Source organism: Lissotriton vulgaris, chromosome 1_2 (assembly GCF_964263255.1).
Source record: "Lissotriton vulgaris chromosome 1_2, aLisVul1.2, whole genome shotgun sequence".
In the NCBI taxonomy this organism is placed as follows: Eukaryota; Metazoa; Chordata; class Amphibia; order Caudata; family Salamandridae; genus Lissotriton; species Lissotriton vulgaris.
The window spans coordinates 106,599,253-106,613,563 of NC_141686.1; the positions used below are offsets into that span (position 1 = coordinate 106,599,253).

Below are 14,311 nucleotides of genomic sequence, written 5' to 3' on the forward strand. Positions count from 1 at the left end.
TGTCCTAATTAATTAATCCTTTATCCCAAGTGCAGCCCATATTAACCCAAAAAAAGGGAGCCAAAATAGTGGTTTTCAGCTCAGTGATATACAAAAGGAGGTCGTCTGCATAAAGAGATCTTTTCCGCAGACTCGTCTGGGTCAGATGGACTGAATCCATGGAAATTGGGATGTGGTCTCACCATAAAGGCAAGGGACTCCACCATTAGGGCAAATCAGAGCAGGGACAGGGGGCATCCCTGTCAAGTCCCCTACTCAAATCAGGAGCACAAAGGGCAATACCCCATTCACTCTAACTGCTGCTACTGGCTCCGGATACAGCACTGCCACCCATCTTCAGTAGTTTGGACCAAATCTCTAAAGCATCTGTTCAAGAAAGGGCCAATGTACCGCATCAAATGTCAAGTCAAGTCAGAGAAAAATATTGGAAGCCTGTCTGCCCTGCACGGTCGACAACCAATTGTGCATGCGCCTTAGGTTGAGCTGCGTGGACCTCCCGGACAAGAATCTGGATTGATCCCTATATGCCCAGGGTGTGAAACTGCAGAAGCTGTGTTAAATCATGGCCAGAATTTGGAGTTCTACATTTAGTAGCGACATCGGGCAAGTTGAATCGCACAGCTCCCGTGGCTTACCTTCCATCAAATCACTGTTATAGCAGCAATACGCAGGCTTAGAGGCAACAACCACTGTTCTCCCACCTCCCTGAACAGGTTCAGCAAATGCGGACCCAGCTGTCTGGGGTAGTGTTTGAAAAACTCAGAAGAAACGCAGTTTTGTCCCAGCAGCTTGCCTGGCCGCAATTAATCAATAGCTGCCTGTACCTCACTTAATGTTAACTCTCTTTCTAGGGTCTCTCAGTACTCGGCAACCAGAACAGTGTTAGGATTGCAGCCCAGTATCATGCAATGCTATTGGGATCATCAAGAGGCCGGGCCTCATAAAACAATGTATAGTGTACAAACTCTTCGGCTATACTTGCCTCTGATACAGGAATCTTCAGATTGACCTACCAGGGCATACATCAAACGGGTTTCCATTTCACATCTACTCAGCCATGCAAGGAGCTTACCCACCTTATCCCCGAGTCTCTTTGAGGCAGTGCTGCATAGCCATCTTTTGTTTTTTGGCCCTTTCCTGTGCAAAAACTTGATATTCAATCGGTTTGGTGGCTATCTGTCTAAGAATAAGGGGAATCAGTCGTAGACCCAGACTTCCCTTTCAAGAACAGGATCTGGGCCTCCAGATCCTCAAGTTCTGCAACTTCCCTTTTCTTCTGCGCCATCCGGTTCGGAGTCCAGTCTCGAAACACAGTCTTGCATGCCTCCCAAAAGAGGATTGTGGAGGAAAGGTTTTCACAGAAATATAATTCAGTGTCAACCTGCAGTTCCTTGGCCTCCTCCAGATCTCGCAAGTCACTGGCGTTTAATTTCCATCTAAAGGACCAGCCACTCAAGGGGTCCAAGCCTTACCAACAAGGACAAATTATCAGACAGGCCGTGTGCCATATACTCTGCGTGTAGCCCCTCCCCTACCTCCATAATATGGACAAACAGAATCCAGCCTGGAGTAAACCTTGTGAGCCACCGTAAAATAGGAATACTTTCTATCCGATGGGTTTCTGCACCGCCACATGTCAGATAAACCCAAGGTATTGGAGTGCCCAATACCGTGGCTTGGGCAGTCACTCTGGGGGCCATGGAGTGGTCTAGGTCTGTACCCAAAATATAAAGCAGAGAGGTCGATTCCAAGAGTATTTCAGTAAGCTAAGCCAGGGTAGGAGCCCGTAATTTAAGAGGAGCATATACTATTAACAAGGTAATTTCAATCCATCCCCAGTAACTCTGCACCGCTGCATATCTGCCACAAGAATCTAACCATATTTTAGTCACCCGAAAAGTATTTTTTATCCTGATCAAGATTGCAACCCCCTGGACCCAGAAGAGAATCCCGCATGAGTCAGGATAATATATTCACCCCGTCCCAAGAATCAACATTGGATCCCCTGTAGATGTGTCTCCTGGAGGAGGACCATATCAGGCTGCAGTCTTTTAAGGTATTATGCCACCAGACAGTGCTCAACTTTATTGTCCATTCCATTTACATTCCAGGGTAAGACGAAGACCGGAGGACCCTAGGGGTCTGGACTGCACCATGGTGTAAAAGTAGTGTACTGTGCATACGGGAGGGGATCTCCAAAACCACAAATAGGCAATTGCGCCTGTGACTCCTTTGCACAATCAATATAAACAGAAAAAATAAGGAAACAATGATTCAATAAGGCACCCATGTTGGCACCATCTGGGAATCCCATGAAGCGTAGGTTGTTGCACTCTTTCCACAATGCCGGTGTGGCACAGTGATCTAGTCCAGTAGCGAATTCCTCGTACAATTACAGAGGGAGCTGCACCACAAAGCCGCTCCAAAGCAGCCCGCTCTTCTCAACATCTCAGGGGCTACCGTAAGTATAGTCCAGCCCCTCTGCTCAGGCAGACACCAGACCATCCGCGGTGGACCCCACCACAAGGCACCAAGTTAGATTGTAGGGAGGAAGAAGAATTTAGACACGGCAAGCCCCTTAGCCGCCTGGCAGCTTCGTTTCGAAGCCTCCACTTCATCCCAGCCAGTGGACGGCGTCACCTCTCAGCCGCCGCTATGTTGCCTGCAGCAGAGGCTGCCTCAGCCACACTCCGGCAGTGAGCCTTGCCCAAGGTTCCAAGAAGGCCATTACCGCTTCCATTGCCGCCGCCTCCCCCCTCCTTCCCCCCCATCCTCTCCCACCCTCGGCAAGGAGAAGGCATAGTGAAGTTATGACTAATGGATGGCAGGATAGTAGTCTGATTCAAGCTGGGCCACCAGAGATAGAGAGCACAGCTAGTCCGCCATCTTGCAGGTCACACCCGCTTGCCCTCCCTCCATATGTGCATTCTTAATATACCTTGTTTACCCGGTTATCCTTCGTCCTGCCTCCCAGCCCTCATATCATCTGAAGTCTGTTTTTCAAGCCTCCTATGCATAGTACTTCAATCTGTAGGGGAACACCCTACACCTCTTTCTTTCTGTTTTTACAATTACTTAATTTATACATCTTTCCTCCAGCTCTCCAATATTAAAAATATCCTGAAATGGATTGTTCCTAAACCCAACCATATGTCGATCAATAGTACCATGCTCTTCAAGCACTAGAAGTTCTTCTATAAGTCTCAACACCACCACGAATACCTTCCAACCCAAGGTGGAATATTTGGTGGGGAGGTCGAGAAGAGATCACTTTGCTTGTGCCACCTACAAGTCTGCACAAACATATTATTCTTTTCTCTTCAAATCCAAAAGAGAAACTTTTCATAGAATGGAATCAGCCTTGAACGTCAGTCGGAATCATTTCATTTTGTGGCTGATTGGTTTCTCTAATGTTATGTTCACATGCAATTAACACACAGGACTCACCATCAGAACTTAGTCAACTAGATCCTGTAATTGTGTTTGGAGGTCAACCATCCTCAAAGCTCACCAATAAAGGCTTCACGTGCAGTTGGCGGTCGAGTTCATTTTTCAAGTGTAAACAGTTTAAAGGAAATGCTTTGGTTACACCTGTATTTTCTGATGCAGTGTTTATCAACATCTGTATTTGTCAAAGGAACAGGTATCTGCACGTGCCATTTTTTTGCAGAGGTTATGATAATTAACAATTGTTTCAAAATAGGGGTGGGCATATCTTGGAGTTTCACTCCAGAGTTACATGGGAACTCCGCAAGTTTCTGCGGAGTTCCGTGAGCGAACTGAAATTAGCACGTTGCGCTGCTAATGCTGATTTTTAGCGCCATGAGCTTGTACATGCTGCAAGATCAGCACAAACAGCACCACGTGACATGCCAGAGGGTGCTTCTTTGCTGCCGCTCGATTATATTTTCTACCAGAGTGGCAGCTTTCTCACTGAGAAAGGTCGCGACATCCCGTGTTGAGAAAATCACGCCGGGTGCCCTAGCACCCGATAATGGCATTGGGGGACATCAATACTGTTAGAACCGGCTGTCTCTAGTTGGCAGAGGTATGCACTTCTGACAAATAGGGACACTCCTTTTCTAGTCAGGGCAAGGGGATCACACCCTTCGATAACCCCTGCTCACCCCCTCGGTAGCTTGGCAGAGCAGAACAGGCTTATCTCAGAGGCTGTGCGTTAAGCAATTATGACCACATACAGTAACACCGTGAATACGCTACAAATGGACACGACACCGTAGTATTATAAAAATAAGTATTTTTATATAAGGCTTAGCACAAGACCAAAATAACGGCAAAACTGTACACAATCGGAATAAATACGTTTGGGAAGGAAAAAGGATAGTTCAAAGGTAGTTTCTTCTGTAGCACGAAAAAGTCTTTTAGTATCAAGCAAATCTTCTTCTTGGAAACACAGTTCTTAGCAACAGGGTAACTCACACGGGAGCTACACCACGCCGGGGCAAAGATAATCCACAGGTTCGGCGTCGACCGCGAGGAGCGCTACGTCGGGCCTGGAGTCACACGGACCCCCAACAACACAGTACCTTAGGAAAATGAAGCACACGATGATCAGCGGCGTCGAGCAATCCGGCGTCACGTCTTCGGTGTCGATCAGGCCTCAGCAGGCGTTGTCGATGATGCAGTTGCACAGAGTGAGCAGCGCTCACGGCGTCGAAGGGCACACGGTTGATGCGATCAGCAGCGGGGCAGACACGAGGTCCTCTGGAGTTAGAGCCGTACTCCCACTCACTGGCGTTGCTGCTGGCGTCGGTTGGGCCCAGCGTCCGATCGTCGTGATTGCTGGTCCTTTCAGAGGTGCTGGATTCACACTTCCAGCAAATAGCACTTTTAGCAGATGAAGTCCTTTAGCCCTGTGACTTCAGCAGGAGACTGGCACTCTTCCAGTCCTTGGAGATTTTCTTAGCAAGCGTGAGAGTACACACACAGTTCCTCTCTCCTGGTTCCTTGGCAAAAATAAAGAAGCACTGCAGGATTCCCCCAACAACAGCACACTGGCAGAAGGGGTAGGCAGTCCTTTAGATCAGCAGGCTTCTTGTCCTTGGTTACAGGGTTCCTTGTCAGAAGTGATCTGATTTCCGAGTTCAGGGGTCCTTCTCTTATACCCCTTTTCGTCTTTGATCCCTTTGTCTATGCCGGGGATTTTCCAACATCCCGGGTCTGTGGGGGGTGGAGCCAGGCAGTAGCACCTGGCTTATTCACTGAGCCGGGCCGGGTCCTCCGACGCCCCGCAGGAGGTGGAGCCAGCATTGATACTGGCAGGAGCAGAACTATCGCCCTCCTGGCAGGAGGTGGGGCTAGGATCGTCCATGGCAGGCACAGAGCCATCAGTCGCTTGGCAGGAGGTGGAGCCAGCATTGTATCAGGCAAGGCAGGCTATCAACAACTACTCTCCCCCTACTCTCAACGTAAATGTCCCACTCATCCCACACTGACTCATCCAGACCTCTTGGAGCCACCCAGCTCCTGTCACACACACGTAAGACCAGCAGAGACCAGATATGGTTAGACAAGAAAATAGACACTTTCTGAAAGTACTATTTTCGAACCCAGAGTCCAAAAACCATCCACACCAACGGATGCGTAATTAAACCCCGAGTTCAGGGATACCAAACTCGACATTGCACCATGCTCCCCGAGCCAGCTAGGATTATAGCGTTAACAATCCCGGCGGCCCATTCTATCCAACGGAGAGCAGGCTACCTCGCAATAGTGAAGCACGAAGATGGCGGCACTTCACTATCAGGACATGCCAACTTGGTCAGGCGTGTCCTACCTTACACTTACAATGCACCCTGCCCATGGGCCTACCATAGGGGTGACTAACATGAAGTTAAGGGAAGGTTGGAGGGGCTGGCAAGTAGGGATACCTGCGCAGCCGGCGTGACAGTACAGGACTGCACGTGGGTCTCGCAATGACCGACCCGTAGACATTCTTTTACAAGGCCGCTCCTGTGGGTGGCACAACACGTGCTGCAAGCCCACGAGCGGCATTTGAATTTACAAGCCCCGGCACTCCTGGTGCACTAGACTAGGGACTGACAGTAAACCAAATAAGCCAAACATGGATACAATAGTTACATCATTTTAACATAGGGAGCACTTGCGCTATGGCACTGATCAGCAGTGACACGGCGCCCAAAGCATATACCAGCAAAACATCGTAAAACAGTAGAGGCAAACAGAAAAAATGGAGGAGAGACTCAAGCCAATGATGTCAGGTCTAACAAATACTCATTGGAGAGTCTCGCATGAGGAGAAGAAAAAAAAACTCCACCACACTGCGGTTGGTGGAGTTGGACCGGAACTCCATTACGAGCGGAACTCAGAGTGGCCAAAACTCAGCGAACTCCACCGTTGGAGCGAAATTTATATTTTACCCCTATTAGAAACCTTTCAGTCAGATGGTGCCAGTGTCTCAAGTGCAGGAGAATACCTTCGGAATACAAATAAGCCACATTTTTATGTAGGACTATGCAATCCATCTTCTTGGACCAAACTTAAACTGCACGATGCACATAAATGGGATACTTTTTTAAAAGGCCATCGTAGATGAGGGCAACATGCGTTTTCAGCCCTTACTAGTAACACAAGCACAGATCTAGTGTAAGACATTCCTGCTCTGTGCAAGATCAATTATAGCTGGGTTGGAAATCACTTTGCGAGTTTAAAAGTATTCCAGCTAACCCTGCCAACTTAGGGCGAACAAAGACAAACCAAAGGGGATGATGGACAGAGTGTTGAGCAATGCAAGCACTCACCCCCAGTCAACTGATCTGGGTTTAATCCATCATCATTCCCTAGCTCACTCCGATCCCAACCTGGCGGATGCAGCCAGACATGTTACTAGATGCGCCCTTCCAGAACCTGCTGACCACACATATAACACATTACTTTGAAGAGAATACCGGCACTGCCACGACGCCCCAAGTAGAATGGGATGAGTTTTAAGTAGTGGTTAGAGGTGAAAGTCTTGGCATGCAGGCGGGTATACGCAGACAACTAGAGACTGAACTCACACGTCTTGAGAATGACCTGCTCTAAAGGGAGGAAGAGGCTGTAGAGAGAGACTATGGGTCATTGGCGCGAATTGGGGGGGTGGGTGAAGGGGGCATGGGAACATTCCAGAGTACTTGACAGACTCTGCAATTTGAATTACGCAGCACATTCGGCGCGCACCCACCATATGGGAGACAAACCTAGCAATTTGTTGTAGTGGCTAATATGACAAGACACAGTTACCACACTCGTGATATCTATACAAAACACACCTGGCGACACGGTTCATACCCAGAGAGACATACACAATGCCTTTGTAGAGCACTACACCATGATGTACCAGTCCTTCTTACGAGCCACAGATACGGTCATACAGGAGTTTCTCTCTGCTCTGATACTGCAGGGACTGGCAGGGCATCAGCAGGACCAACTGGGTGCTCCTCTGCTGTCAGACGAAGTACCGGATACTATTTTCTCCCTATCGAACGGCAAGTCCCCGGGTCCGGATGGGTCACCAGCTGAATTTTTCAAAGCCTACTCCAATATAATAATACCGGAGTGTACGCAGCAGCCCTAGACGACTCGGCCCCTACACTTACGCAGAATGAGGCAACGTTAATATCCCTCCTGAAACTAGGCAGCGACTCTGAAAATCTTGGTTCCTACCATCCACTGGCTTTGCTGAACACCGACTATAAAATCCTTGCCTCCGCCCTCGCAAGGCGAATATCCCCGTTTGTACCAGTCCTGGTCCATAGCGATAAAAATGGATTTGTCCCAACTAGGAGCACCTCAACATCCGTAGGTTTTTAAGAATTCAGAAATATGCAACAAAGAATTGGCCGCAAACTGGATGCTTAGTACTAGACCTGGAGAAGCCCTTTGATTCGGTGGAGTGGCCCTATCTTGCAGCGGTGCTGCGTAAATACGAGTTAGGAGACGGGTACATACAAATGGTGCAGCTATTGTACCAGAGACGCATAGTACGGGCCCGCACAGTAAAGCTCATATTTGAGGTAATCAGGGTCAGACGTGGAACTAGACAGGGGTGCCCTTGGTCCCCATTGCTTTTTTCCCCCCTTTGCCATGGAGGCTCTGCTGCGAGAAAGTGGAGCAGACTAGGGCATACCACTGGAAGATGGTGTCCACACGGTGTCCCTATATGCTGATGACCTGTTGCTGTACATGAGAGACTTGCATGATATCTCGCCAGCTATATCCAACATATTCCATAGGTTTGAGGAAGTCTTGGGCCTTAAGGTGAATTGGGCCAAATCGGGCACTTATTCCTTTTGCGAGAATGTGGGCGCCACTGATATAACAATAAATGGTATGGCGCTTGCCTGGTACCGGACAATGTTCAGATATCGGGGTATATACATCTATAGATCCCCTGTGGACATAATGGAGGGAAAACTGGTGCGCACCATCTCCTCCATACGGGCGCAGGTACAATTTTGGAAGACTCTGCCGCTTAATGTGATGAGTCGCGTCACCCTAACTAAGATGGTAGTACTGCCCACGCTATTGCATTATTTTGCAAATCTTCCAGTATATGTTCCGCGCAACTGTTTCGGGAGCTGGAAGGGTTAATCAGAGGTCTAATATGGAATACAGGGAGGCCCAGGATATCAAGGCAGAAATTATATGCTCCACCGGAATGTGGGGGCTTGGCAGTTCTGAATTTAGAATTGTATTACTTGGCTGCGCAGCTACAGTGGGTCGCAAAGTGGCTAAGCGGCAAGAGCCTGGAGGATACCTCCACTGAGTCGTATTCGTGGATACAGACACAAATCTATAGCTTATTTCACCGCTGGCGAAATTCCCCCGCCCGACACAGATACATATGGAATTAGCCCACAGATGCTACCGAAGGAGCCTCCATCTTACAGAAGACACTATTTCCTAAGCCCTAATTCTGCCACTGGTTGGTACGCCCGAGGTAGAGACTTTGTAATGGATGTAGCGCTGATGCCCTGGACTGAAGCAGGAGTAGAGACACTGGGAGATCTGTACATGGATGGTGCCTTGATTTCTTTCGCAGCCCTGACAGCAGATGCTGGCTTGCCGATGGGTCAATTCCTCCTACATGCAGCCATCATGCGGACATCGACACAAACATGGGGAGATTTGTCAAATGAGCCACAAACACATCAGTTGCTGCAATATCTGCTTGTGATGGGTGAGGGGACACATGTGATTCATTGGCTAGTGCAGGCCCTACTGACACACGTGTTAAAGCCACCACAGACACTCCAGGCGAGATGGGCTGAGGACAGGGGTCAACCATGGACAGATAAGGACTGGGAACGTGTCTTGGCTAGTGCCACACACATCGCGAAATTCACATTTCAAACTCATACAAACTTATATATTACACAGAGTGTATCTCTCGCCGGACAAGATTAATAAATATTTTAACATCACCACCTCCGCTTGCCCAAGATGCCAACTACTAGATGCTGATCTACTGCACATGCTATGGTCCTGCCCCCTACTTCACTCCTATTGGCTCACAATAACAGCAACTCTCAACAGCAGCATAAACACCAAAGTGCCACACACATGGAAGGTTTGCATCCTGGGGTTTTACCAACGTACAAAAGCTAACAAAGTAAGCACTAGATTCTGTGACTTAGGCTTAATCACTGCGAAACGCTTGATAACCAAGAGATGAAAACACAAAGACCCCGGGAGACACCCCACTGGCTAGAATCCCTAGAAAATTGGGAACAGGCGGAGAGCACCATTCTTCACAGGGAGGAAACAGCTGGGCTGCGTAAGTTTCCCATCGCACAGGCCTGGGATGACATTCTGAAAGCTCTTATACGAACTAGTGCGACATTGTGTGCCCCGTACAGCAAGTGGGAGATGATGCCTGAAGCGCTGCCTGGGCGGAGCGTATAGGCTGTGTACACAAGGCACCTTTGGACATGACTGCTAGGTTGGGCAATGACCCCACATTCCTTCATGACACTAAATGGACACCAGCTTAGATGCACGATACCTTGATATCCATGGAATCACATACTGACCAGTAACGGCAACCCAAGTCTGCTAACATGCGCACAACCCTCGACGTGACTTCACTCGGAGGCACACAACACACTAGATATATGTTCCTTTGCGTACTTGATACCTCCTTTCTTTTGCATTTGCTTTCAGTTTATTAGTTAAGATTTAAATGTTTAAAAAATTAAGATGCCTTATAATCAGTGATATTGTTCACTTCCCGAAACCCATGCTTTGTCTATTGTTACTCAAAAATTGTATTGCACACAAGTTAAATGTAATTGTGCTAATAGACGTGTTTGCATCTGACCAATTACTGTAAGAAGAAGATACATATGATAGACATGTCCTGCCCCTCGATTAGAGGCGAAGGTACATATGGGTAACATATACCCATAACAGACTGCCAATACACGTCACCTTATGCGAAACAAGAGGTAAATTGCACTGTACTTACCACGTGTTGATATCAGGAACTATGTATGTAATGACACAGCGATACAGATCTTGTATGTAAGTGCAATATATATCTAAGCTTGATTAGTTTGTATCAGGAAAATGATAAGAATGCAATAAAGATATTCACACTAAAGTATTCCAGCTAAGATACTACCATCAAACTGCTTGACTACAGCTGGTGCCCTGCCCTTTCTATAAAAGTATTCCTTTCATTGGGAGACTGCTGTCTGTGCATGCGTTTGCAACAGGCAGTGGATTTTACTCTATCAGGCTTCACCCTTTTATCCTGTTTGAGTAGGATACATGTTACGGGGCATCCATTTTTAGGTCTCGTCCTATTAATCGCGCAAGCGATAATAGGACGAGAGTATAGAGGCTAAACCAAGGTCTGAAACTATTGTGGATTTCGTCGAGTGCATGTGCTCGTGCACGCGCTTACCATTTGCTCCCCGAGGCGCCTGCCTCAGAGAGCTTCACTTCAAAGGGATCCACTCCCCGCCCCCTGCTTCACACTTTTCACGGCCGCCAGGCTGTGTCTCACATTCCCCCCCCCCCCCCCCCCCTCCACCCCCCCACAGCAATGCCAAGAGCCACCCACTTTAACAAATAATTACATAAAAAAGTCTGAAAATGTCACACACAGCAATTTGAAACCTTGGCAGCATAGATTTCGTTGTTACATTCTTTCTTCTGGGTGGTTTTTGTATGCCAAGAAGGCTAGTCTCAATAGTGCCTACGTCTTGCCTCCACGCCGTAAACTCGAGTGTCTATGACAGCCTAATAGTAATCTTTCAATACTGCGCACTGAATTTTTAATAATTTATTTATTTAAGGTTGAGTATAGTGTTAAGCAGGCACAGATAGCCACGAACACGGGGAAAATCAGAGCACAAAAATCGGCAGGATAAAGACTACAGTGTCTCTGCTCAAGGTCTAAAGAGAAATGCAAGTGACATCAAGACTGCAATGACCATCGAATCAAAAACAGATATAAAATCCAAAAATATACAATAAAAAAAAGGACTGCTATTATGCTATTAACAAAATGTTAGAAAAGTATTCCGTTTCTAAAACACAAAAATATACAATAAAAAAAGGACTGCTATAAGTATTCTGTTTCTAAAACACATTCTTGTTGGCCCTGCTGCGAGTCTCCCCAAGTGCCAGGTGTGTGCTCTGCAGTGCTCAACCCTTCTATTTCACCCATTAACGGGGGGCCCAGTACGGCCAAATCGTGTTTCTTTTCCCAGAGGATGGCTCCAAGCAACCCGGGCCAGCACCAAATGCGTGGCTGATTTGCATATTATTGGTTCTCCGCTTACAAGCATTATTTTGCATATGGTTGGACCTCTGCTGTAATGAGCCATTCCAGCTAAAATGATGGAGCGGAATGCTGCCAGGGGATTGCCCACTAGTTATAAACCATTGATTCCGGCCTTTCCAGCCATCATTTTTTTGCTGCCTCTTTGTATACCCTGCAGGGCAGACTCAGCCGTTCATCTTTTGGAGGTAAATACAAGTACCTTTGAGGTGATTCTTATTAAGTGTTACGCACTTGCAAGGGAATGTTCTGTGTGTGCTGCAGTGAGTGAGACCGGTTTCTCACTCCCTGTAAGACCAGTGAACATACTTTAATCGCGGCTGCCGCTTCAGGAGCGCCTTGCTTAGTTGAACTATCATCTAAGTTGGCGAAGGTGGTTTATGTAAATAAGTGCAAATGCTTAAAACGTACACTAGAATTGCTACAAAGCTCATTTTTTAAAATCATTCAGTAACGCTAGTACGTTCGCAAACGTGAAGAAGTGCTCTTTATTTTCCCCCGGAAATGGCATGCTAAAGCCAGTATTTCCGCCCGTGGTTTGGTTTCATGCTGTGAATGTTCTGCTGCCCTTGGGTGTCCCTGCGCCTTCTCAGTGGTTTTCTGTACTCCAGGTTCTTAAAGGAGACAAACTAGGGAAAGTAAAACGAGTGATTTTTTTCAACATTAGCAATGTTTATTGTTTATACCAGCACGGAGGAGGGTAATTAGGCACTTCAAACGGTGTGAGATCTGGAATTTTTTTTTGTAGCAAGGGCTTAAATTATATTCTCAGTTGTGGATCAAAATGGAGTGGACACCCATGGTGAGCAGGTTTCGGGCATAACAATACGGACCTTAGCAGGGGCTTTGTCAGTGAAAAGTAGACCCCCCCCACCCCCCCTCCAAACAGTCCTGCGGTTTCTTCTCATCCCGTACCCCACCCTGCTCAAGCATTTCATGCGGCCTACTAGCTGGTTGCAGCATTCCTCTGTGATGGAGCTCCTGCTGCAACGGATCCCTGTAGTCTCTGTAGGAGCACGGCTGCTCAGCTCTCAGCTGTCCATGGCAGAGCCTGCTGCTTTCCATTCCCCACTCCTGCAGCCCTCTCCTTCCACAGGCTCCGGTTTTCAAACACACTCTTCAAATTGTAATTGTAATTTATATTTATATAGAGCATTATCACCAACGGTCTCTAAGCGCTTGCTTTGGGAACCCGTCCTGGTTTTTCCCTGTGAGATAACCCTTACTGGGCACCCCCAAGGTGAAAGCCAGGCATCCCGCCGCAGGGGGCCATAGTGGAGATTAAGCAAGCGATTGCCTAGAGTTGCAGAGTGTGAACCAGTGATTCGAGCAGGCACCGAAGCGAGAATCATCGAGTCCGTGGACATTTTGGGCTCAAGACCCTGCCGCGTCGGGAATTGAACCCTGGTCCATGGTCTGCCTCTTCTAACCATTGAGCCCCACTTCTCCACTAATGTCAAATGACTAGGGTCCACAGCATCGGACTGTAATGGGGCAGAGCAAGGTGATGACGTGGCTGGTGCATCCATCACAAAAGGTTAAGAAACAACCTCAAGGCCACCTATTGGCGATAGTAATGGCCCTGTTGCTAAGGCACAGGAGCACCAAAACAAAGCCTGGGGCTCTGAAAATCCCAATAATGCCAGGTCATGCTCATAACATAAGCATACCAATGAATCACCTCAAGAGAGTTTTGTTGTTTCAATTTATAAAATCATGTAGACAGCACACACAACAATCTGCTGTACCTGTCGCTACATAACTGAAAGGCAGTGTACCTTTTTTTTATGAGGAGAGAATCCCGGTTGCCCAAAAGTTGCTTCTAAACTTGCATGGGGTGAAATGCGGTAGAAAAGAAATAACCAAGCTGTCAGGTTTCAATAAATGTGATCATGCGTTTTACACCATGCCCACTAAGAAGCTACATAGATGCTTTCTAATGCTATAGAAAAGGGTCTTGCTTGTTGTGCTCTTCTGCCCTCTGTTAGACTCGTTTTTCCCTTGTTTTTCTGCCCTTCTGCCCCCGTTACTCGTTTTTTCTGCCCTTCTGCCCCCGTTACTCGTTTTTTCTGCCCTTCTGCCCTCAGTTACTCGTTTTTTCTGCCTTTCTGCATCCACTCCGCACCATCACAGCAACCCCAGGTTATAAGTGTCACATTTGCGAAAGTTATAACTATTGGCATTGTAAATGACAAAGCTATTAATTTGGCTATTTTCAAAACCAACACAATTAAAAAAATTGTCATTTATAAGACCAATAGCTCAAACTTTCCTAATGCGAGACCTACGGCATTGCAAATGCTTGTTGGCATTGCTACTCTACTCCTTTCACATTTAACTAATGTAGATTAATATCTAGTCCCAATTCGCTGTGACATTTGGTCATTTGGCAGAATATCTGATCGGTCAGTTGACAATGGCAAGGAAATTACCGAGTCGGAGGGCCTTGATACTACCATCTCTAAAAAACATAATTTATTCAACTGGTTCAAAAGAACA

At 47.3% G+C, this 14,311-nt stretch overlaps 1 protein-coding gene across 4 annotated transcripts in view; it reads right to left on the reverse strand.

Annotated features, from left to right (window-relative positions):
- The window catches only part of BCL2L14 (BCL2 like 14), a 303,081-nt gene that overhangs the window by 56,007 nt on the left and 232,763 nt on the right, over positions 1-14,311 (reverse strand). The gene's annotated exons all lie outside the window — the stretch shown is intronic.